The sequence below is a fragment of the Nipponia nippon genome, unplaced genomic scaffold (genome assembly GCF_047370975.1).
Source record: "Nipponia nippon isolate SJK-2023a ecotype South Korea unplaced genomic scaffold, ASM4737097v1 scaffold_8, whole genome shotgun sequence".
In the NCBI taxonomy this organism is placed as follows: Eukaryota; Metazoa; Chordata; class Aves; order Pelecaniformes; family Threskiornithidae; genus Nipponia; species Nipponia nippon.
Window position 1 is genome coordinate 27,096,365 of NW_028262402.1, and position 26,262 is coordinate 27,122,626.

General features: G+C 39.2%; 1 protein-coding gene across 12 annotated transcripts in view; it reads left to right on the top strand.

The window, feature by feature from the left end:
- Window positions 1-26,262, top strand: part of CDC42SE2 (CDC42 small effector 2) — a 91,685-nt gene that overhangs the window by 5,364 nt on the left and 60,059 nt on the right. For 6 of the 12 annotated variants that reach the window (XM_087741619.1, XM_087741618.1, XM_087741622.1 and 3 more), the window contains one exon: window positions 10,233-10,305. The exons of 5 other annotated variants lie outside the window; for them this stretch is intronic. The gene's annotated coding sequence lies outside the window, so the exon portion shown is untranslated. Of the gene's footprint in view, window positions 1-10,232; window positions 10,306-23,966; window positions 24,070-26,262 lie in introns of all 12 variants that reach the window. One more of the 12 variants, XM_087741621.1, reaches the window with a different exon arrangement.

Sequence of the window (26,262 nt, forward strand, 5' to 3'; positions counted from 1 at the left end):
AGCAAGCTGCTGACAGTTGCGCTGCCCAAAGAGCTAGGAACTGCTGTTCAGCTTGCTTCCAAGTTATGGTTGAGGTATATTTAACAAACAACTGAAATTGATCTTTGTGGGTTGTGTTCAGTGGATGGCTTGCTTATTTGGATGGTGTTGAAAGTATGGATCACGGTATAGGCCAACATCTAGTAATGTCAAAGGTCCATTGGGCTGCAGTTACCTGAGCACTTGATCTGATACTGTGGTTATTAGAAAACTGTCAGCTCAGTCCTTCACCAGGCAGAGTTTGAATCCTCTCCCCACCGTACGTAAATTGTAGCAGAAGTGTTATGGCCTTTGATGAGGTTTGTTTGCATTGTATCAGCCATTGCCTCCATTGCTCCTGCATTGGAGGAAAGGTGCTGGAGCAGAAACTGCAATTAATCTTTAGCAGAGTAAAGGAGAAACTTTCATCTAAACAAGGGTCTCCAAATGCTGGGAGAAGATTACACATGGTGATGACCACTCCGATTCAATAATTTTTCACAGCAAAACAGTTACAGTACTTACAGTTGCACTTTAGACAAGCAGGGATAAAATATTGTAGGTATCTAACCATTTAGGCTAAAGCAGAGAGCTATGTGTTTTATCAGTATATAAATCACAGTACAAGGGCAAAACAATGCATGAACCAAATAACTGATTACAGACTGCATCATTGTTTGCTGGGTATTTTGGTGTCTTGTGCTTTTTTACAAATTACTGTACAACTCAACATTTTTTTTCTGACTGTACATGCCTTGAACTTTATCAGTTATTACACAGAGTTCAGAAATGTTTTCTTAGGAAAACTTTCTTTCCACAGAATAGAAAGTGTGTTGTCACTCGGTCAAAATGCCAATTGTCCTCATTGAAAAAAAAAAAAAAAAGTGTGTCTGTCTTTTGAATGAAGTTGGTGATTTCTGTCTTAAATTTAGTGCCTTTCCTGTCCTAAAGTACAGGCTTATCTTTGTATGGGCTTGATATACTTTTCCCCCACTTCCTTTTTGGAAGGGGATCTTTTGTAATCTTTCTTGGACTCCCCCACTGAATTTGGAGACCGACTGTTTAAATCTTCTGCGAAACCAGAACTTTCCTAAATTGCAGCTGGCTTCCTCATCAAACAGTCATACTAGTAACTATTGAAATATTACATGCAGAAAGCTTTGTTACATTTAGTGGTTGCTTTTATCTTATGGCTCATGTTCAGTGACTCTTGTGCTGACCGATAACATCTCTTTTAATTGGCTCCGCGTGATGCAGCTATTCTCATCAAACACCAGTTGCTAAAGGAATTCCACCTACTCCTTTAAAGCTCCCTGAGAACAATTTTTCATTTGAGCTCAACTACCTATTTCCCCTCTTAAGCCTTCAAGTGAATGGTATCTTGCCCCGATTTTCCATACTGAAGTCCTTTTCTAATAAGCTGAGTTTTATAAGGTTTGTTCTGCCTTGAGGTAATACAAAAGAAATTAAAATTGACGTAAGAAAGTAGTTTGAAGTTAAGAGTAGTCCTGTTCACCTGAACTGTATAAACAGATATCGAGATAAGATAGAAACTGTTTTCTCCAGCCAAAAGTATATGTAAGTATTTTAGAGGTAGGAGTTTACTAGGTTTTTGGTTGGTGGTGATGTATCCAAGAAGTCAACCTACAGTGGACTGAAAGAAAAGTTTAGAAATACCTGTTTTAAATAACCTCTAATTTTTAAGGGAAGGGAGGGGGGAGCAGGGAGTGGTCTTCAAATAATTGCTTTAGTTTTGGTATTTCATGCACTCCTTGCTCATCAGATTTTTTTTTTTTTTATTGTCATCAAGCATATGGGGGGAATAATTTGTGGAGCTAACGGAAGGCTAAGTCAGTAGCTCTGGTGTATTCCTTTCTTTTCCTTTTTTTTGGTCCTATCAAAAATTCATCTTGCACAAATGTTTAGGTGATCTGCTCACAGTGGGAGTATGTTACTGATCATGTCACTGGTACAGTCAGGGTTTGCTGCTTAATCAAGTCTTTTTATTTCAATGTTGAAATAGTGACTTATTCTGAAAGATAAATCTAGGTGTGTCCAGCTCTGTTGTTTGACATAATTGTAACTTGTTTTCTGCAAAGCTGTCCTGTAACGGGTAAAGCCTTGTGATGCTCTTGAAAAACGTTAGCTGGATTTAAGACTGTGTATATAGGTGAGTTTGAAGGGGCAGTATGTCAATACAGCCACTCTATTGTGAAACATACGATTGACTCTAATGCAGTTTTTCCACATGGACCATCCCCCACGGTCCACTGTTGCCAGGCTTCCTGAGAGGGCTCTAAAGAAGAGCCTGTAAATCCCTGCACTGGTGCCTCTTCTTCACCCATGCATGGTTGTTAAGTGGTGCTTCCACTTAGTGCAGGCCTTTCCTGGGAAGGCAGTAGGAGTGGTGAGGGACACCTTTCACTTTTAAAGTGTTTCAAGTTAAACCCTGGCTATGATAAAGTTAGTGGTGAACGTTTCATTGAGATCCTAAATCCATTACAATTCTGACTCTGAAGAAAGTCAACTGGATCTCTGCAAGAATGCATTTGCAAGGGTAATATTCATCATCACCTGCAGGTAGCAGTTATGGTGAAGTCTCGTCCCTTCTATTTCTTCATTAGAATCATAATTGTGTTAGTTGTATCCCAAGGTACTTACAAACTAAAGTATGAGACGTTATCACTGTATATGCAGGATAATAGAGATACCGAGGTTGTCGTGGATTTATTTGTTTAACCTCTTGTTTGTTTTGGGGCACAAAGAACCAAGAATAGTCGCCTTTGCTTCCAGTCCTGTGCCCTCTGTGTTGTCAGGATATGTATGTATTCACAGTAAGATAATCCTCATTTGTTAAGATGATTTTTTTATTTCTGTTGAAAATTATAATAAACAAAAGGAAACTGTGTCAAGAGTGATCCCACTTGTGGGAAACTCACAACAGGCATAGACCTGTTACAGTCCAAACAAGTGTGGAGTTTAGTGGAATGGTATATAAATTAAGAATTCCTTTAAAGAAAATATGTTGCTCTGAAAGTGATACTTCCGCAGATAGCTACTCAAATGTTGACAGAAATAATGGGTGATTCTAGATAATGCTTTTTATGCTGAATGTATGCTATTTCTTTTCTCGAATCCTTAAACTTAGTTCCCTTTCTTTCAGGGACAGAAAGCATAATGTGAAAGCTTTGTTGCTTTGTTTCTATTGGTTGAGGTCATATTAAGATATTTTTGTCAGTGTTCTTCTGTAAAGACAGTTTTATCAAACTATTTGTGGCTTATTGTCTCTTTAAATGTAACTTAATTTGTGTTTGCATCTATTCAAAGATGCTGAGGGCATTTCAAATACTGTACTGTTCCAAAATCCCAGGCAGCAAATTTTGCAAATCACCATGGTAATGTGTGTGTGTGTGTGGGAGGAAGGCTGAAGTCAGAATCTGCATTAACAGAATCTGTTAATATTGCATGTGCTCAGTGCCACTAGCACTGCTTGTTCTTTGATGTAGATATGTTCTTTGCTTAATTAAAAACAAAGTAATATGATGCAGCTAGTACTGCATATAGTCTGATTTTTAATCAGTTTTTTTTTTGTGATTCTGAAACTAATCCATTGAAATAATCATATATGTGGGTAACCGCTGAGTCTTCTTTCTGTTCAGGAAATGGCATATAAGAATCTTGTAATCTAGTGAAGAAACTTCAGAACTTTTTTGTTGCCTCTCTAAGAACTTATGGATAGACTTAAAAGTCAGTGGTTTACAACAGGAGCTACATACCAAGGACAGTTACTACTGATAATAGCTCATGTCCTGGTGATTTCTGCCAAGTCATTGTGAATGTTTAAGATTCTTGTTTTTGGGTAAGCCTGTCTGGATGCTTCTGTACATGCAGTTGTTGCCTTAGACACGGAATTAGTTCTAAAGTGTAGTCAATGCGGGTTTAAAGTAAAAAAAAAAAAAAAAAGAGTTTTAGAGTGCTGAAGCTGGTGCTTAATAATTACCCTTATTCAATCAGTGCTGATGACAGATAAATTCATAGGAATTTGTAAGTTTATAGGAAGACTGTCTATTGGTTTATGTAGGGGACAGGACATTTCTTGGCTCTTTACTGCTATAGTCTAAATAAACTGAAAAAAAAAATGGGAGACTTGGAGGAAGGGTGATTTATTTTCCACGTTACTATATTGATTGTCTCAAATTTTAATGAGTTGCAGTAACTTACTCATTTAAAAATACTGGCCCAATGCTATTGAGAATTACAGAGGCATTGGTACTGGTTCAAAATGCAGGCCAAGTTATAATGGCTTTTGTGTTAGATGGCCTGAGAGAATGGGCTGCTTCACTGTTTCATTGCATAGATAAACCCTATAGCAAGGGTTTATATGCCAAGAGGGATGCGGAGTTGAAATGTTCTCTCTGCATCAGAGTTCAGGGGAGGCTCACAAGAGCTGACTGTCCCACCTGAAGAGCGGAGTAATTAGCCTGGCGTGACACGAACACTCAGTCAGACTGTCCTGAACTTACACAGTCAGCTGTAGGTCTGAGCCATCCATGTGTGCATTCACATCGCTTGGTGTATTTTGTTTTTACAATGCTATTCACTTGTTATATGCAGTCTGTCCTAGTAATCATGCTTATTACTATGGTATTTTGAGAGAGTAAGTGTGGGAAGTGATGACTTTGAAAGTCTTTGCCTTAGGAAAACAAGTTGCAGTTTTTAAAGGCTGTTTTTGTGAAGGCTGAACTCCACTCTGTAGGCAGAGCTCTTTGTATAGCTGGTGACTTGCTAGGTCCTTTCTTTGCTTGTTGAAGAAGGAGATGTTTAATGTCCACTGACAGGGTATCTCTCTCTCTAGTTCTTTCAAAGACAAAACTTTAAGGTCCATAGGACTTCAAACAATGATCTATTGTAGTTTTGGGTGGGTTTTTGTTCTGTTGATTACCTCCACCTGTCTGCTTCTGTTACTACAGGATGCGTAGTAGCACACAGGTTGACTGTCACCTGTGTGATTTAAAGCAGACAGCTAAGGGATTATTCATAGTAGATTTTGAAGCAAGAATTTAAGTAAATTACATCCTTTATCTGATGAATCAGTTAAGTTATTCATGTCAGGTTCTCAAAGTCTAAGGTGGCAGGTATGAAAACATAGTACCAGCTTCTGAAAAGCATACTATTAAATGCACCTTCCTTCCACCAAAACCCCTGATGGTATTAGCCTCATTCAGCCGTTTCCTTATGAAAAAGGAAAAGCTTTACATACAGTGAAAGAGATCACTGTTAAATTTAGGTTGTATGGTAGTAAAATAATCTGAGAAAGAAGTATTAGTGCACAGACATTTTTTCCTTCTCTTTATGAAAGGCCTAGCCTCTCAAACATTGGAATAAATACTGAGTTTCTCCATACTAAAAACCCAATGTGTCTAATTGGAATGAAATATAAGATTTCATGCCTTGCCTAGCTAAATTTCTGCACTCCCAGCGTCTGACCCCAGGTGTCTTTCAGTCTTCTCCTTAGTGTGTTCATACAGTGTTGTCCATTCATCATCCAAGTAGACACACCTGTGTCACTGATGAGCCAAAGAATTTCATTAGAATAGAGAAGAAATAGGAAAACATGATCCTAGCACAGATAAACATGACCTGGAGGTCAGCCTCCTATGTGTCTGACTCCTAGTAGTTTCCAAGTCGATTATTTGGTTGGTTTTTTTTTTTTCCTTGGGGAGATTTCTGGAGGCCAAGGGAGGTAAATGTAAACATTATAAAATATTGAACTGTCTTAATGTTGCTGTCTTCTAAGGATCTCTCAAAACCAATGTTTGAGGTGAGGAAAAGGTATTCAGAGAAGTTCAAGTACGCTGCTGTCCCAAGTCCTCTTCTAGGCTAAGTTGGTGAATAGAGAGGTCTTCCTCCTTCAAACATATCTAAATGTAAACGCTGTCTATACATTGTCCTCTAAAGGACTCTAATTTTGAAACTTATATCCCTCTGATAGGACTGGGAGAAACTAAAATGTGCTTTCATGATTCTTTGTGCCTCAACTTAAATGTAATGTTACGTACCTTATGGCTCTTTTGCTTCCAAATATGCACAGCTCTGAACTTACTGACATTTAACTTCATTCACGTTCATTATGGCTCTGTTAAATGAATTGGTGTACCCGTTATGAGCTTCATAATGAAATGATAAAATATGCTCAACTGTCTATCTGTAATTTTCTGTATGTTTGTGACTTTGCCATTGACTGGAATGGAACGATGATTGTAAATCTGTATGTATATACTGTATATGCCTATAGAGAGATGAAAGTTATTTAGCAGGTGCAAAACTAATCCTCGGTATTTTTTCCATTCCTGTTTTTAATAGCTTGCAAAAGGATGGAAAAGTCAGATGTTCTAATGAAGATAACAAAATCCAATATAAAGTTTAGATTATTATTTTATGCATAAACTGGTTAAACTGCTGCAGTTCAATGTCTGGAATTTTTTTTTTAGTGGAAAGAACTGAATGATTGCAGGTTATTTAACTCTTCATCTATCGTAAACTCATGGCCTCTTTAGCTTAGAAAATACTTTTCCTTAAGACACAAATGTATTTTTAAAGCTTACACTTTACATATATAGTGTCTTGAAGTTCTTTATCAAATTTCAACCTGTTCTGTGTAATCAGAAAACAACTTAGAAAATGGTATGGGACTGCACTAATGATTTTTCTCTTTGGATTTGATACATTTAGTAATAACAACAGTAATTTTCTGAAGTCTGTTAATGCTTATGACACTTTTGTAGCTGCCCCATCAAAATAGACTTCTTTGAGGTTTAGGTTCTCTAAAAGAGTGTATATCTCTTCAGTAGAAGCACTATATTAATAGATATGTTTCACCTTTCTAAGGTAATCTGTATGTCATTTATCATATTGATTTGTACTTTGTCATCTTTGTTTTCATACACAGGTTTTATACTGAACTTCTCAAAAAGGCTAATATGACTTTTAAGCTGTGATGGACTAAATAAGAAATCATCTGAGCAGATATTGTCAGGATAATGATGAAATCATCTGCTAATGTTGCAACTTTAGCAATTTCTTATAACTGGTTAAATCAATAATTTTATTATTATTTAGAAATACAGGAAGTATACTGAAATTGTTAGCTCTGAAAACAAGGCTTCAGACGAGAATAAAGCTTCAAATTCTCATGCAAATGCTAACACTTAGACAATTGCTATTTATAACTGACATTCTTAATGAATGAGTGATGTGGGCAAGTCCGCAATAGGCTGTCCAGACTTCACAGAAAGTGGTTACAGCTTGATTAGTAGTGTGCCTTGGCAGTACCTGCAAACAACCGTTCTTTCCACTCTGCTGGCTGGTACTCTATGCCAGTTCATTTAATAGCCTTTCAAGCCAGAAGTCTACCATTTATAGAAGTGGTTTTGTGAATTAAATCGTCCATTAGGACGTGGGTTTAGTCTGCAGGCTTCATTCATCTGGGACTCCAAATAACTGTGACACGATGGCTTGCAACTACTGGTCCAGATCTCATTTGTGACTGACTTTAAAATGTTATTGTACAAGGATGGCTTTCACTGGTCTGCCCTGCTGCTCTTACAGCATGGCCCTAGATTTCTAATGCTATAGTTCAGGAAAGTGTAATTCATTTATTTTCTACTTAGTCTGTTTTTCTTTAAGGAGAGGGGTGGAGGAAGATGTTTGGCTTAGAAGTTGTATAGATATTCTTCTATATACCATTACTTCATTTGTATTAATATTGTTACGTATTGAAACGGCTTATACAGAATTGTTGTCTTTACATGTTTTTAGGATGTTATGTGTGCTATTAATGTGTACTCTGTGCTAACATCTCATAATGCGGAATTGTCTCAGTTTTGTCTCAGTAAAATTTACTAATACGAATCTTTCTCCACTTTGATTTCAGTTGCATTGCATTTGAGTGAGGAGGTCCATGTTTAACTACAGTTAAATTAGTTGGTTCTCCTATCTATATATCAGATATTGTCCACAGAGTCTTTAACTAGAAGGTAGCTAACTTTCAGTGACAATGCAGTTTCAAAACTGGCGTCTACTCTAAAAATGCATGTCTGCCTTGCTATCTTTAAGGATTTTGTTTTCTTATTGAACTTGTTAGGCAACCAGCGCAGTGTCATGTGTTATAAGCTGGTTGCTCAGCTGTTTTGTCTGAGGAACAGCTTATTGTGATACGGTTATTTTACCAGGGGAAAGAAAAATCATCAGAACTCTACTTACAGGTATTCTGAATATAGTTCATGTGGAGCCCAAGCATTAGGATATTGGCAGTGTTTTCGCTGTGTGCCTCTGCCACTATGTTGATAGCCTCCTGCTTTGCTCCAAATAGATGTCCCATCTTTGGGACTGTAGTTCTGTAGCCCGTCGTCCGGTAACTCTACACCTTTTATATAGTCTTGTCAAGCTTATTGTTCTGTCAAAGTTTACTTTTGTCTCCTCTGCATTATTCTGAGGTAACTAAAGATAAACAAAGAATAAAAAGCTGTTGTCTGACTCCTTAGCCAAAGGAAGCAGACTCAAATCTCATTCTTTCCACAGAGTCTCCTTGTGTCACTGTCAGGGCTGTGCAATCATCAAATGTTATTTTCACGAAGGCAGTTACAGCCAATTCCTAATACTGTTCCTCTTAGTAATCCTCTATTGTGAAGTCTTTCTTTTTTGACCACCCAGATTTCTATACTAACAAACAAGGTGATCAAAGCTTTCTGTCTCTGACACGTAACGCTGTCCAGACAAGTTTCCCCCTTCCCTCTTTTCCTCCCCAGCGTTCTTCTCTTGATTTCCCATTTTTCTTCATTTGTAGTCTATTTTACCTCCTCTCATCTGCCTGAGCTCTTTGTTTCTACTCCATAAATTTTCTGACAGTCTTTTCTGAAAACTACAGGGGTAAAGACAAAAAAACCTTAATTTTGCTTTTTAAATCTGGCTTATGTCAGTCTGAGAAAAAACAGAAGACTTGGTTCCCTAGTTTGTGAGCAAGGAAGGGCTGGAATATGACAAACAATCCCCCAGTGAAAGTTGGCAAGCAAACATCTTGCCATGTAGTGTGAAAGATAAAACACCAGGGAGCTCTACTGTAGAAGACAGGTTTTGGGGTTTTTCCTAAATAAAATCTGCCTAACATAGGAGATGCATAAAATCTAATTTACTACTACTTTTACCTTATTTTACATGAACCTTTGAAGTGTGAACTGGATTGTTTGGTGTTTTCAGCTTTCCTCACAGCTTCTGTCTGTTTTGAAGCCCATTTCTGATTATGAATGCTGTCAAAACAGTTTGTCATTACAGGTGGATGCTATCTGAATACAGGGGTGTTCTGATTTGTTGGGGGCTTTTTTCTGAACCCAGGTTTAACACCAGTAAATAATCCGCTGCTACTTCAGTGGCAGATTCTAGAGCAATGATTCTTCTTGTTGCTCAGAGCCAGCTCTTACGAATGTGTTTCCTTTCTGTTACTGCCTGCAGTACTTGTAATCCATCCTTCCTTTTACTGAGAACTGCTGAACTTGGTAGCAGATGTCATGGACAGTAATTCAATAACAAACTTGTTTGCTAAACCTCACACATGTCATGAGACTTAGCTGGCACTTAGTACAAACCAGTTATTTTGTGAACTACCTGATACTGCCAGTGGCTGATCAGTAAGAAGGGTTATCTAACTAATCTTGCACACAAAAATGTTGGAATATATATCTGGTTTAAGGCCTTTCCACCAGCCCCTGTAATATTAAGGTTTGACTCTAGCAATGGGAGCAGCCAAAACTAAGTAGTTACTGCTTCTGAACCCATGCTCCTTATGTACTTCAACTGTCATACATATATATAATTTGTGTGTGTGTATATATATAAATCTTTTTTTTTTTTTAAACAGTGTGTAAACATATTAGGGTAAGACGAAAGAGCACCTGAGAGTGCACAAGTGAGTAAGGTTGTTCCAACACTGCAGTGAACAAGGTAGCCTCTAATCCTTGAATTCATTCACAAATGGCAGTAGCTCAGCCATTCCGCAAAGGAGCAGAGTTGGAGAAACTCCTGACTCTCCCTCTTGGTGGCCATTTCTTTTCTTCCTGCTAACATGGAGTTACATTGCTCTCCACTATAAATAATTTGTATTAGAAACTGTAATAGATAGTTACTTATGCCATTTTTTTCCCTCCTTCCTTGCTGTCTAGAATTGGGGATCTCTTCAGTGAATAACTTGCTGCTTCAAGAAAGGACAAGAGTAACTGAAGTTGTGAAATTCAGGTAGGCAATACTGTCAGTTCACTTTTTGCTTTAAATGTTGAGGGGAACGTCTGACAGATCTATAAATATTCATTGTGGTACTGAAGCCATCAAAACATGACAGAGATTTTAACCTTAAGTAGATTGGATCTGGTTTCATGGCTCTTCTCACGAATTCTAAGCGGCATTTCAAGTGCCTCCCTGGCGATGAACCCCTGATAAGAAGTCCAGCAGAATTATGATATACATGTGTCCTTTGTGCTCATAATAAAAACAGATTGATTAATATTCATATCTGATTCAGACTAACTTTGGCAGGAGGTCCAGATACTTTGTGACCCTCAATTAATTTAACAAATTATTTTTGACAGCATTAAATTGTCTTGTTGCCCCAACAGACTCTGGTATTCATGGTATGTGCAGCCACATATACTTCATCTAGATTTCCTTCCCTAATTTTCTTACCAAAGTATATTCTCAATGGATTTGCTAATTACTTTATGTCAATTTCACATTCCTATTCCTTTGTTCAAAGTAAGGCTTCTAAATAGATCTTCAATACCTGATTCTTCAATAACATGACAAAACTCCTTTGGTGTTCTTCGTGTGATACCTTTCATGGCTTTAATAATTTAACTTGCAATTTAATATCGTATGCTACTGCTTATCCCGGTTTGCTCAGCTTGGAAGGACCCATCCAGCTTGACTACTTGCTAATTCCCATCTAGTACACGTGCTTTGGTGTGGTGGTAAATGATGTAGATGATGGCCAGTGGTTTTAATCAGCAGAATTAGCCTCTGGCAAAATTCTGGGGCAGATCTATTCCTATTTGACTTTAGTAAGTGATATGATTGCAGCACATTTATGTGGGGCTAATTTCTGTGGATTACATGAGTACTGACGGAACAGTTAAACGCTGAAACTACTGCTGGTTTCTTATGAGCTCAGTTCTGTACAGCAGCTTTAATTTTAGAAGCTTGTAGATTCTACTGTAATGTTTTCCTTTACTGTTTCATGTTTTACTGTCTAAAAATCCAAATGAACTTTGGAGAAGGGTTCTGTTAGGTGACAGTAATTTAGGAAATGTGCATAAAAATCTCTTACACATGTTGCTTCCTCAGAAAGAGATGTAACTTGTGGAACACATTGCACAGTTCTCTGCATTGAAAGCAAAGCCTGCAAAACAGTATTTCATCTCTCAGGTACTATAAGGTAAATTAGAAAGATACTTACTACATTCTTTGTGCTTCTGAGCACCATTCATGAAGTATGTAATTCAAGTAGCAGGCAAACTCAATGCTTTATCCTAAAAATACTTAAAGTATGCTGAATTTCATTTAAATACTGGGAAATGGCTAACACTGCATTTTCTGTTTCCTTTTTTCTCTCTCCCTTCCCTCATGTTCCTTTGACAAGTCTGAAGTGTTTTCAGTATGACTGATGATACCAGACGTGTTTGGGCTTATCCTTCATGTGGTGCACTTCCTTTCTATGAACACACCTGTTTTTTTCAGCTCTAATTTCACTATTACTTGTAAAATCTTTCTGCCAGAGAGCCTGGGGAAGGAAGAGTTTGCACATGAATTTACCCTGGAGAAGTGTGTGACAAGGAGGTGGTTTTATTACTAGCATGTGAAACTGGAAGTGTAAGTGGCATCCCAAAGTGGGAGCAGGAGCTGTAGCCTCCCCTGCTGGCCCTGCGGTTCCTCCTCTGGCCTGCTTCTTGCCGCTACACCTCAGGAGCGTCCCCAGACATTCATATACCCACCCTGTGAAAAATCGTTTCATTGCAGAATGAGAATGGGGTGTGGGGATGGGGAATCTCTGTCCTTGAGACTTTGTCAGGAGCGGGGAGAGAGAAGGAAACGGTAGCCCAATCAAGTAATTTTAAAATAAAAAAAAAAATCAACGCCATAAAACCCCAAAACCAAAAAAAAACCACCCAGTGAAGGTGGATGGAAGGGGGAGAAGGCAGGCAGATGCAGGGGTGATAAGGGCAGGTAGAAGATGGTGATGTCTGTTTGAACAAGAAGAGTGAGAGGAAAAGAGGAGGAGTATTTACTCCTGGAGGAGAATAAGGGCTGTACTGCAGGCAGCAGGAGCAGGGCACAGGCCTGGGTGAGAGCTGATGCAGGAAGATCAAGTGGGGAAGAGACAGGACGTCTCCTGGAGCACTGGCATCAGTCAGTGGTGATCCGCTTGGGAGCAGGGGGAGGCAGGGAGCAAAGAGAACTCCACAGTGTGAAAATACATGTATTCCATTCTTGGGCCAGAAACAAGTGAAGTGCAATGGGTGTTCCCAACCTGTTCGCTGCCCTTTCTGTACATGCCCCAGGAGTGTCTGCAGGAAGCTTCAATCACAGGTCAGGAAGTACAGCCTTCCTGACTTGCCTCGCTGGCAGCTATGAAATTGATGAGCATAAAATCTCCATAAACATCTCAAGGTTTGTCTATTCCAGCCTAAAAAAACCACACTTGAGGTCCTAATATTTTTCTTCATTTATCTTTAGTGTTTCAAGGTTCAAACTGACAGTCTGTTAGACAGTGATGCAGGACAATGCACAAGGGCCATTCCCTGCTGCCTTTTTACCTAGAACCCTTCAACTTTTCCCTCCCCTGTCCCTCTGCAATTGTGTGGTTGGATATGCATCTTCATTCACATAGCCAATGTTCTTGTTGCATGACTTTGACCACGTGGTGGGTAGATCTACTTCCAGTCATGTGAAGGAGAAGGCATTAAGGCTTGTGGCTCTTCATCCTAGTTATTATATTCCTCATCTGGTCTCATGAGACACTGAAACTTTCCAACTGCTTAGAGCAAACCCAGAACAATCTGAAAAAAAGATAAAAATGTGTTTTCCTTAACTTCTCCGTTACAGTATTTCTACTTATCACTTAATTCACTGAAGGTCTAGCATACTGGTGTGGGGAAAAGGTGGGGAAAATATCTTTTTCTCCCTTCTGAAGGTAGTGTCAAAATGGTAGTGAATTTCAGATAAATGCTTTTATACCAGTAAACGACTTGAGTTTGTCAAAGAAACCCTTACTCCATTCACGTCTAGTACTAAAAGCTTCTGCAACACTTCTGCAGTATACTCTTGCAGCCAGAAGTCCTAGCCTAAAATGTTGGCAGACTATTCACGTGTTGTGTTCGTGAAAAACAGAAAAGCCTGCATAGCTTCAAAATCTGAAATATGGCTTTTCTATTACCTTTCTTTTGTAGTATATGGTTTTCAAATTTCGTTTGTGAGCCGTCTTTTCTGAGTAAGATTTTAATGGATTTTAGTTACCTGTCTAAGTAACTGTTTAGACTCCATCCACCGCACTTTCATAAGTTCTGTATGACTAATTTTCAATTTAATAATTGATTCATTAAGTTGGAGCAATGGCAAAAAGAGAAGCTTTAGTTCACTTATTTAATTGAAATTTATATGTGCTGTTCACTTTAAGGGCAAAGGAAAAAAATTCGCATAAGATGCTGGATTTTTAACGTTTTGTTTAATGAAGGACTTGTTTTTCAGTTTAGCTTAACTTCTACCTGCAACTCCCAAATTCTGATCATTGCATTAATCCTGTAGAATAACTCTGAAGTAACACAGGTGCAAAACTGTGCTCTTTTGTTACTCCATCTCAGATACCTGTTTGTATAAATACTCTCATTACTGCTGTCTCTTGCACCAACTGTGTTTGTATCTCACTGTCCTCCACTTCCTTCGTTGTTAAACTCGGGTCAAATCACTGAGGTGCAGCTGGATTGTGTGACTGATTTGGCTTACTACATAGGTCTTCAAAAACAGTTCTGTTTTTTTTTCCCTGAAACATTTTGTTTGCCTTTTGAAGTAGAACACAGGTGATCCAATTGAATGATATTAATGCAGAAGTCCACAGTGCCACTTTTGCTGTCACTGTTCACAGTAAAGTGGAACATGAGGAACAAAGTCACTGAAGCTGTGGCCCGATGGAAACCATGAAACAGAAGAAAGCTAGGAATCAAAGATGGTCAATAAGAAAACTGCTGTTATGGGAGCCAACTTTCATTACACCTGTGTGTATGAAGAGAATAGTAAACAAAAAGTAGGGTAGGAAGGTGTGTCAGTAATATTGGTTGATGTCTAAATTACACATTTAAACTGGCTTGTCCCCCTTTGTGGGTAAGCCATCCTGCAGTGTAATGGAAAAGGAAAGGAAAGGACAAGGCCCCCAAAGAAGTGATGCTAGGAAGCACATTTACATGATGTTCAGTTACTGTAGTTTGAAGTAGTGAATATACACCCTGAGAGATCTTTCGTTTTTGAGGTTTTGTATTTAGACTTCTAACTAGCTATAGAATGTACTTTATAATGATATTTAAAGTAACTCTAACAGATTGGGAAGTTCTGTTCTATAAGATTTTATTTTTTTTCTCTTTCTGGAAGTACAGTCGTATGATGTAGTCTTTTCCTTAAATTGGCTAAGCTTATATACAGTGTGAAATATGGCATCCTGATAAACCTGTACGTGCTTCCTGCCCTCTTACACACACTGTACTTTGCAATCGTATTTTTGTTTTTATATGTGATTTTATGCAGGAAAAACATCTGCCATTTTGTAATTAAGGCACAAAGCCTAAGAAGCCCTGACAGTGTAATTCTGGCTTTTACCACCATGAATAATCATGTCTCCACAGAAAATGCCCCAAGCCCACATGGTGTGTAACACTGAGGACAAAGTGCTGTCTGCAGTGAGAATGCCAAGGACAAATGTCCTCGGACTGCTTGAATGCTGGTGTCCTGTTTCCTGGGAGAGCCCAGGCTGAGTGTTAATGGTCCTTGTCACAAATTGTTTAGTGCTTACTGTCTTGTCTGCTGTACATCAGATTTGTAGTTACCCTCCGGTGTGCAATGCCTATCCATTCAGAAAAGCTACCAGACAATATGCAAGTATTATATTGTCAAATTAGATCACTATAGGTATCAAATAATTAAGGAACCCTATTCTGCAGCATGAAATACTTTGAGATACTTAAAACCTAGTAAGTTGGGTAGCTCAGAGGCAGAGAAGAGCTCATATGAAGTCTAAGAATCTGATCTTTACAGCAGGCTGGATGCCAAAGTGAACAGAAGTGGAGGAGATCTGTTTCCCTTACCATATCTAAATCTTGTTCTTGAATTCCGGGTGGAACTTCTAACTATGGGAACTGTCCATTTTCTTCAAAAGAAGGAAAAGGATAATGTCCTCTCCTATATTAATGACCTAGTATCAAGAAGGAAAGAGGAACTAATGAACAGACTTTTGCTAATGGCCTAATTTAACTTTCAGGTTCATCTTTGCCACAGAAAATACTCTTCCACTCTGATGTCTGTCTTCTTTTGGACCAACAGTTGCTACAGCACACTGAAGGACATAGAATGGATTGTTTTCTAGCTTTGTTTTTTAACATGTACAGCTTACTGGGTACTCCCTTAATAGGAAAAGCACTTTAAACTATGTCCCTTGAAGGAGGGATGTGTTCCAGTAAGCACTTATTCAGGACTTTGGCACATAGATTCAAAATACTGTCTGGAAAGTTTTACTAACATTCAGTTTTGGACATGCAGATTTCACAGGCTTCTTGCTTCCTTTCTGTAGTTGCACAGACACCTAGTCTGCATGTTTACTCATGTCCGAAATTGTTGCAGTTTGGTTGAGCCATTTGGATGCTACCCTGTGTCTAGGAGAGACTGATCTAGTTTCTTGGAATATGCTTCATTCAAATCATATTAGGCTTGTCACAAGACACCATTCTGAAATGTCATTTTCGTTTTTAAAATTCGAGTGAAGTAATTTCTTGCTGCTTCTGCCTCCTTAAGCATGAGCTACTAGCCGCAGCATTTTTCAAGAATCTGATTTCTTCTTTTGACTGAGGCAATTCAGAAGAAGTGCATCTTGTCTTTCTTTCTCTATATGGAAATGTATATCAGTCTTTAATCGTTCTAGTCTTTCTTGATTCCCAGTTATTAGTCCTACCAGGAATGTTACCTGTTACTGAGTAACTTGGGGAGGAAGGGTCAGCAGGCCAATATTTCCATTATTCCTGTTGCATAATAGATCCATGCCTCTCTCTGGCTGGATTATGCATGAGCGACCATTCTTTTGAGGCTGGTTTGTTGGACTTCCTTCCAAGTATTGGTCAACAGTTGTTCTGTCGGTCAAGTTGGGTCAACCAGCCTTAAGTATGAATCATGTTCGGAGGCTGAACTGCATTTGCACATCCTGAACTCATTAACTCGTTGGTGCAGGTGTTTCAAGAACGAGGAGAGTGGCCTCAAGCTGTAACTTCCTTAAATCCCATTGACTGGCAGAACAGGAATGCTGCTTTTGAATTGACTGAGGCAGGAAGATAATGTTGGGGGAGTTGCAGTGGCTTCACTGGGGTTTTTATATGCTTTTATAGTTAATGTGAGTGAATTAAAAAATGAGGATGGTAATGCCAGCCTAACCCCCTTTTTAAGAATAGTCTTTTCAAGTTAGTGCCAGTACTGTTGAGGAAGATGCTTTCACTATGGTGAGGTGGAAACGTGAAAAACCCTCTCTTAAAGAGGAATGCATGGGTGGTAGTTATTTGCTATACACGTATATGAAAAGATGTTAATTTCCTTATGCAGAAGAGGGAGTGGAGGCATGGAGAAGCATTGTAATTAATTACTGGGGGGCAGGGGTACCAGAGGAATTGTTTGGTTTGTAAAACAGCAGGCCAAATCTGTAGTTGAGTAGCACCTGCTTCTCAAAAATCTGGCAGGCTTTGAGTGGAAACTGCTGGGCACTTGGCACTTCGGAAAATCTAGCTACCTAACTTTCCAATTGTGTTTTGAGATGCTTCTAACATAAAGCTTCTAACTTGAGATGCCACAAGAGACTGGGGTGCTGCTGTATTGAATGTTTTTTGCCTTTTAATGGACTGTGACTTTAGAAGAAAATGAAAAGCCACACTGTGACATGAATCTCTGTAGTCCCAGCTGATATTAAAGTGCAGATCCCCAGAGTAGTTTGTACACAGATGTTATTACTTGATTTATCTGTTGTAGGGAAAACAAACTCATGGAAGATCACTGAAGTTTCTCACTGTTAACAGAGTTGCCACAGGAGAAAAATATGCTTTACTGTCAAAATTTCATTATTTACCTTCAGATAAGCTAATCTATAAAATTATTTTGTCAACAAGTGCTCTCTTACAAATACAATGGTGCCTTTGTTTCTGTACCCTCTTTCTTCTGCTCTCCATCTACCTCCTCAATATCTCTTGCACTGTCTTTGCCTCTGGGTATTTAGGTATATTTCAGCAAAGCTTCTTAGTGCGGTGGGTTATCTGTTGTGGTATCATTACAAGTGCTTTTACTTCCCCCCCTTTTTTTTTTTCAATTTTTTATTTGTTTAAAAACAAATAAATCTTGCACCCAGTTCTCTTGTATGGTATGTAAACTTCAGGCCTGTTTCATGAGTCTAGTTTCTTTTGCTCTGCTCTGCCTTGCTTCTCAGCTCCCTCTCCCCTTCCCCCAGTGTAACACTATAACCTTTCCTGTTACCTTTCCGTCTCTTCCTGTTCCTTTCAGCTGCTTGTATGTCAAAGTAGCTGTAGTGGTGGTTACTGCTGTGGTGATGCTGTTAGATGGACGCAGAATTTGAAGGCTGCCGGATAACGTTACGTTATGAAGTCCTTCACGCGGTGGTACGGGAGAAAATTGTAACTACTTCTCTTTTGAAAGCATTGGAAAAACGTTGCTAGCTCTGCAAAAACTGGCTGTAATGCCATTTAAGGGTGAGGGGCTTGGTATGTGTTGCTAATGTAGTAGCGGAGGCTCTTGGATGTTAACCTGAGATATTGCATTGCTGTGGCTAGTAACCCCTTGTAAATAGGCATCAAACTCCCAGATGTGAAGCTTTGTTGCAGAAAAGTCTGACTTTGTTATATGTCCCAAAACAAACTGTAGCAAAAGCATGTGATTGTTCCAGTCTCTAGGGACTGATATACTTTCATTTCCATGTATGTTTAACAAAGTCACGTAGCATTTACTTACCGGAAGCTTCTACAGTAGAGCAGCGCTGCAGCTATTACTAATTTGGTAGTTCAGGGTGAACTCAAGTGTGGAAGTGGTTTTTTGTTTGTTTCACTGGTCTTTTCAGATAGCTGAGAATCCTCTAGAAGGAAGATACATTCAGATATATCCAGAAATAATAGCTTGTTTTGCAGAAACCGATTATATTCTGATGACATGGTCAATAACACAGTTATTAATAACAAGCAGTTACAAAAATAAGAAATGTCCGCCACTTCACAGATTAAGAACAGTAACTTCCCAGAAAAGCTTCTGAAAGGCTTTTCGCTATTTTGGTGTCCTGCTATTAGTATTTGTACATTTTAGAAAGTACTTGCTGTTTGAGACACTGTAATATTGAAAATGCACTAAAACAGGATATTCATCAAGAAGTGGAAGAAAGTATTTTAGACTACTGTTTTGAGAACTTCTCCAAAAATCCCAAGCACTTTGTCTCTTTTCCCATCAAAGTACCAGTACAGAATTAATGAGTGAAACTTGATGACCAGTACGCACTGACTATTATTACTGGCGTTACCAGTGCTGTCTAAATTTTGCAGCTGTCTAGGATATCAGTGTATTATAAAGCAAGTTAAATCAGCATTTGTTTTGAAGTCTCAGTCTCAAGTTGAGGGTGATAGCTTTGTGCACATCTCACTAAAGCAGTTGGAATGCTTGAGATATCTATCTATCTATCTATCTATATAAAAATATAATATACACACGTACTAGTTCATTTCAAATGTTCAAAAATGGATGTACTAGTGACATAAAAAGCAGATTCACTCTGTTTTGACAAATATCAGCATTATTCACTACGTTGCGTGTTCAAGAATTGCAGTTATTTCAGCACCACTGTGTGTTATTCTGCCGCTCCTCTGACTCTTACCCCTCTTTATTCTTCTAGTTGCTTCTGGCTTGTTTGCTGCCTAATGTGAAATACATGTGTTGTTTGTTTTTTTGTGGTTTTTTTTTTCTTGGGCTCTAGCAAATGTGTATCTTTAACACAGAAATTGAAGTTCTTTCTACCAGTTGTTCTACCATCCCAATTACAGAGCTATACAACAGGGGACAGAGAGAGAGGTATGAGATCAGGCTAGAAAAAAGAGCAGGTGGAATCAGGTATTAAAATACATAGTATTACAAGTGAGCATGGTATATGTACCTTTTTTGATCTTGTTGTATTCCTACTTTAAATATTTATGAGATATTCACATAGAAAAAAGTCCACAATTGTAGGTTAGGGCATCACAAATTCTGGATTAGAAGAACAATTAACTTTCTGTTGCACTAGAAGTATTTGAGTCATGGTCTTTGAATAATACCAGTTGAATTCTTCAGTCGGGAGTTTTAAGTAAAGAGATCCTGTGTTGTTCCCCTCCCTTCCCCCAGTTATTAAATGCTTTACACAGAACTGAGGCAGGTAACTGTAAATGTGTTGCTTTTCTCAAAATGTGAACCTTTAAAGACATTCCCATGCAGAAATGAGACTTGCTCATCTCTGCCGTCCTTTGTGCCTGTTCAGAAATAATCACATGGGGCTCAAAGACCTCAGCAGAAGTACCAAGAGGAAACACATTAGGGAAGATCAAACCTGTTTCTCACAAGGTTACCAGGAAGCAGACCAGACTGTTTGCATATGTCCTGTGTCAACACAGAGCTAAAACACCGTACTTCTGTCTATGGTCCTTCCAGTGTTAGATCACAGGTGTCAGATCATGGGACAGGTAGCAGCCTTTTAGTTTCAGACCGTATCTGGAAGTTGTCATACGCTGACTCTTCAGGAGTGCGGTAAGTGCATAACCTTGCCAGGATGCTCTGGTAATCTTATGGGCAGCAAATGCTGCAATTCCTGTCGCCTTCTCCGGAGACTTGGGTTCTTCAGAGCTGGCACAAATCCCAAGTGTTTCCTCCACTGGTGCTAAAGAGACAGGCTTTTCAGGTACAGGACTGCTGATATGATGATAACATTAAGTGAAAAACTAGTCTGACCTGTAGTTAAGGCCTAGAAAAACTGTGATTTCCTTTCTACCTCTTGCTGTGTAATACTCTGACAACCTATGTGAGAATGCTTTTGCACCCTGTGTACTCTCTGCATATGCTTATTAATGTAAAGGTAATGATCACTTTGGGTTGCTTCCGGTGAAATAAATCTTCTCAGTTTCCATTGTAGACTACTTATTTGCACATGCCCTCAAAAAATGTTTTATGAGTTGTTATGTGTTGATACTCAGAGATCTCATGGAGAGTTAATTTCTTTCTCTTCTCTATTCATTTTCTGCTGTTCAGCAATGAATTTTTTGCCCTGAGGAAGAGGAGTCCAAAGTGAAAACCGATTATTTTTGCCTGTTTTCTCTCCTCTGACACTGGAAGTGCTAAACAACTTCTTTATAGGAAATTGCTGACAATATACTGGCATTTAGAAGGAAGACGGTACCAAAAGTAGTCGAAGAAACAACTAGTTTTTAATTATTTTGAGTTTATTTTTTTAATTTATTTATTTATTTTGCTAAATTTTCCAAATGGAAACATGCCCAAATCCCTTTCCCCTTTGCAAGTGGCACAACCGTGTAAACGTGTTCATAGAATGAATCCAGGTGTTAATGCCAATAAAGATTTAAATTAAGCCCTGGAAAGGTAGTTCAGTGTGAATGAGCAGTGCTTTAGACCACAGCATGGTGTGCCAATTTGGTTGTTGTGTCCTTTTCTGTTTTGTGTCTTCAATCTGTATGTCCCAGAGAAGGCCTGGACTTCTAAACATAACTCGTTCTGGAAGACTAGAAATATTAGGAGGCTGTTCTTACTGGTTTTAAAAAAAACAAATATCATCTCACTAGTTCTTAAGGCGAACTGCAGTGTGAACTTCCCATCAAGCCGTGAGTAGAGATGACTGAATCATAAATGAGCAGCATCTGAAGACCCTTCCCTGGCGGGGAGCAAACTGTGGTGGTGGCAGGTGGCTCAGCGAGGGCAGGGGATGCCTTCTGCAGCTCTCCATCTGTAAATGGTCACGATGGAGGAGTGGCGGGGGTTGCCTGCCTGCTTTCTGGTGGGGGGAGAAGGGGGAATGCTCTATTCTGGCAGTGCTCTGCCTGCTTGGAGGAGCAGATAATGAAACCCTTTGTGCCCCCCTCCAAAGACATGCGCTTCAGCAGGAATGGGCCCTGCAGCTGCAACCCTAGCAACAAGGGCCTGGAGAAAAGAATGAGGGCAGCTTCCCAGTGGAGGATGGCCGCATTTGAAGATGAGCAAATTAAGCCAGTAGCCCAGTATTTAGAAGAACCTGTGTGCCTGTTATTCTTCCTAGGGATTTTTTTTCTTTTTTTTAGTTTTAACCCTTAGACTGAAATCTATCTATGTGCCTTTTAATACATAGATAAATCGATAACTTGAGACTTGCCAGTGTCTTTGTTATTTGTAACTGTATCTTGGTTTGGGCTTTAGGAGGTTCTCGTATTGAACATAACACTGTAAGTTTGTTCTCATAACAAGTAGTAAAAATCCTTGGGATTTTTGGGTTTTGTTTGTTGTGTGGTTTTTTTTTTTGGTGATTCTAGAGTCTTAGCCTGATAGTGTGTTTCCTGGAGAATTCGCAGTGCTGTTTGATATAGCGCACAATTCATTGTCACCAGTTAAAGAGCGTAAAGGAATTCAGTTCAAGCTGATTTTTGTAGTATAGGTGTGCAAAATCCTTAAGAAGCAGTGGTTTGAGAACCTAATTTATTGTAAAAAAAAGTGTGTGTGTATATGTGTGTATATGTATTCACGGGACTATTAGCAAGATTTGCATTGGTACTTCTAAAGTGGTTATGCTTGTTGTGACAGATGTTTTCTAGAGAAATTAATGTTAAACGTTTCATTTGTAAGATGTGGCAATCCAGTCTATTTGCATGGGAAGTCCCGTGAATGAATTGGGATAACGCTACTGATGTGAATACAATAGGCTTCATTAATTACCCAGCTGTGGATAGTGATTCACCAGCCACAGTTCTGGCTGCACGTCTGGGAGTGAGGGGGCGTTTGTTTGAGGGAGAGACTGAATAATGAATACCTTAAACCAAATGATCTGTGGCCGAGCGGCAGACAAAGAGGGCTTTGGGGAAGTGACTGATTATCCTGCGTGAAAGGGTTGCAGCCATATCTGGCCTTCATGCTGAACCTCACATGTGAGCCATCGCCCCTTCTTCTTGGGGAGAAAAAGGGGAAACCAAATCCACTTAGGAAGCAAGTGCAACTTGCCAGTGAAGGTGCTGTTACTGCATCATGCTCATCTAGTTACTGTAACAAAGAATGGTGACGTGGAAAGTTCTGTTTTCCAGTATTTTGACAAATGCAGTAGCCATTTTTTTGGCAAGATAGGCACAGATTTTTTCTTTCTTCCACTGTCGTACCTCCTATGTGCAGTCTCGAACACCTGTGCTACAAGGTGATGGTAAGTCAGAACCCAGAGCAAACACAGCAGCAGATGTGATGACTTCTGGATGTTCTCTGATCAGGCCAACGCGCAGACCTGGGGCAACCGCAAGTCAGCAGTAAGTTCCCTTCCGCTGACTCTGCTACACAGGCAATAATGTCCTGCACAGGAGCTCAGTGGAAAGCTAGAAGATCATCATCTTAACCTGTTCAAGCAAGATTTACCGGAGCTTTATTGTAGATGAGATGAGTTACTCATTTCTTGGCTTTCCTTTTTTTCTTTTGCCTCTTTCCCGCTTGTTCTATATTCAGCCTGAGCAATGAAAGAGGACTAAAGATGAAAGCTAGGAAGAATGTGTTCCCTCACTAGGTATATTTGTTGACTTGCTGTGAAGTGCAAAGGGAAAGGTCTGGCACCTGTAAAATATTTGGAGACACCTTGAGTCTCAAATTATAGAATTCTCTGTATTTTTGTAGGGGGTAGGAAAAATGAGGGGAATGTTTTGGGCTGGGATAGGATTTAAGGCTGCACTTAAATGCTAGATTTAGCTACTGTGTCTTGTGCTCTTTGCAGAAGTTGCTAGTGAAAGTAAAGTTACAAATTTAAAGAGTTTGACACCCCCTTTAACAGCCCTTTCTTTTATTTGAGGAAGAGCAACCATAATGGAAAAACATGTTAAAGAACGGCTCTAACTGTTATCTAAATGCATACTTCTTACACCTTAATCTTAACTTTTAGATGAAAATTGTTATCCCAGGCAAAGGAATTGGTGTGTGGCTTTAGTTTTTTTGTTTCTAAATACACACAGGATATCTTTGTCAGCAGATTCAAGGAAAATGTCCCCCACCCTCACACAGAAAAGAAAAACCAAACAGTTGTGTGGCACTGGAGGAGATAGGATCTCATTCAAAATAGGGAAACGTGGTATGGTAAACTGAATTGTCACCTCCCAGCTGCTTGACAATTTAGTCAAAGTAATTGCTGCTTGCTTTTCATTTGAGTTGATTTACTTAAGTCAGTTCTACACGCAGACTTGATTGTACCCTCCAGCAAAACCCTAGTGACTCATCTCCAGACCTTTCACTGGAAAGGACTATAGAAATGAAATACAATGTTATTTAAATAATTTACCAAAAAAAAAAACCCAAACAAAACCAAACAGAACTAAGAGAAATATGAAGGCAGAAAAAACCTTTCTTTTTTTTCCCTTGAACAGAGAGGATTCTACTGAATTTTACAGCTTAAATGTTTGGTGATAATGGAGTTTGCCAGCAGTTCTGTAGTGTGCAGAAAGAATGCTCACCACAAAGTTTGTAAAGGTCAGTATGAAGATATTTAGCAATTGCATATACTCCAAAGCTATTACAATCTCTTCTTCAAAAGTGGCTGCAAAACTTCTTACAAGTTCAAGGTAACTGGGGAAAGGGGCAAAAGTCTCCATAGGACTAAAAAAAAAGTCCATCAAAAAATCTGCCATTTTACCTCTTCTGTAAAAGGCAGTGCGCTAGTTTGGGCTATTATTATCTTTCCAAGACTCGTTTGTTTAATTCCTGTTTCTTGGTCACTTGCCACAGCAGTTCTTGAGAGAAAATGAAGCTGTTGTGCTACTTAGTGCTTTGTATCTCCAAATTGCTGTGATTCCGGCATAGGACAAAGTTCCACTGTGTTTAGAACACAAGTCTAGCTTCATTTAAAGGGAAGCATGTACTAGTATCCATAGGCTTTCCTGACCCTGGCAGTACCAGAAAAGGTAGTGGATTTGTGTGTTAGGAAATTTTAATGGTCTGTCATGTTTCTCCATAACGACACTCAGAGCCAGAATGATCCTTCTGAATAGCTAATATATATTTGCCTTGTGGTCTAGGGAACTAGATATTCGCCAGGAGAAATAACTCTGATTTAAGTAAGTTTACCTGTCAAAAGAGTAGAATAAGACAACAGATGGTGGACAACAGAGTAGGTGGTGTTGGCAAAGCATTTTTTTTCAAGCTTAAACTTGGAAGCATCTGATGTTAAATCCATCATGAGCTAAGCCTTGTAATTCACTTCACTGTCTGTGGCTTGTTCTGCAGTCTTCATCAGCATAGTTCACAAAAGAGGTCTTGGAGGAACCTGACAGTCCTTCCTGATATGAAAGAGCTGCAATGGTTGCTGCTGCCATTTTCCTTATGGCTTTGTTATGTGTGTTACAAAAAGATTGCCTGTTGCGTTGGCTGTCTGGAAAACTTCCGTAGTTGATCTTGAGTAAAGGAACTTGTGTTTCCCTGTTTCAAGTGGGCAAATGGTTTTGAATTGATGTGAGAAACACTTCAATCTTCATGCTTATATTTATAGAGATTCTTACTCTGTGCAGCAGCAGCATTCTTTTCATAGCAAGGAAGCACAAGTATTATACTTCGTATTTGTTATTCAGGACCTTTCAAGTTTATCAGCAGAAGTACTGTATGTCTAGCGATTGTTTTGGCATGAGAAATACCCTGGGCAAAACACTGTTTATTTTTCAGGCTTCCATTAGGGGTTTTGTTTAGGTCAGAAGGTTGGAAAGACCAGGGCAGTTTGTGTGTGTGTTTTGTTTCCCTTCCTTAGCTGTTTGCAAGCAGGTAACTAACTGAAATAATGTAAGAGAGATTGCTTGGAGACAGTATGCCTCTCATCCATACCACAATTGCTGATATTGTTTTCAAATGTGTTTTCTTGTAAATAGTGTCATTTCTTCCCTTTCTCTTTCCTCCCTCCCAAACAAATTCTCCAGAGCTAGACCTTGGTATTGGAAAGTGTTCCTTCAGTGTGGATAAGCAAATACTGTTGGGTAACATGACAGTGGAATTGAAATGCCCACAATGGGAAGAAGAATGTAAATTCATTGCTGTTCTGTCTTACAGCGTTAAGATTTTATTTCATGCTGCTAACATCTACTGTAAGTAGATGCTATTTTGGCTATTACAAAATGCAATATTTAGTGAATCTTTTTTCCTCACCATGTGTGCATGGAGGAGAGAAGTACAGATATTCTTGAGGAAGGGATGAGAAAGCAAGAAGTAGGTAGGGGCAATGTCTGAAGACTGTGTTGGGCTGGTGTGGAGACCTGGACAACACAGCGCAGGAGCAGGAAGCACGGGCCTCTTCTTGCAACAGAACTTCTGGGAACGTAAGTGTAAAAGGACTCAGTAGCAAGAAGCACCTAGTTCAAATCACTTTGAAGGGCTGTTTTTCACCTTCACTGTATGGAAAGGGTGGACTCGGCATAAAAGGGTCACTTGGCTTGTTCTTTCTATTTTGTTTTCTAACGTTTGGCTCCTATCCCCACTGCCCCCAGGATTCGACATGGTTGCTTCGCAGTGCAGTACTGCAGGGAGAACAGAGGCAGCACAAAGAGGAGAAACACTAGGGGCTGAATATCTGGCAGGCTGATGCACCTTGAGGGTGATTGCTTTGTTTGTTTGAAGTACTGTCAGAAAGATGAAAGGTGCATAAAACTAGCTAATAGCAGTTGCAGCCTTAATAGCAGCATA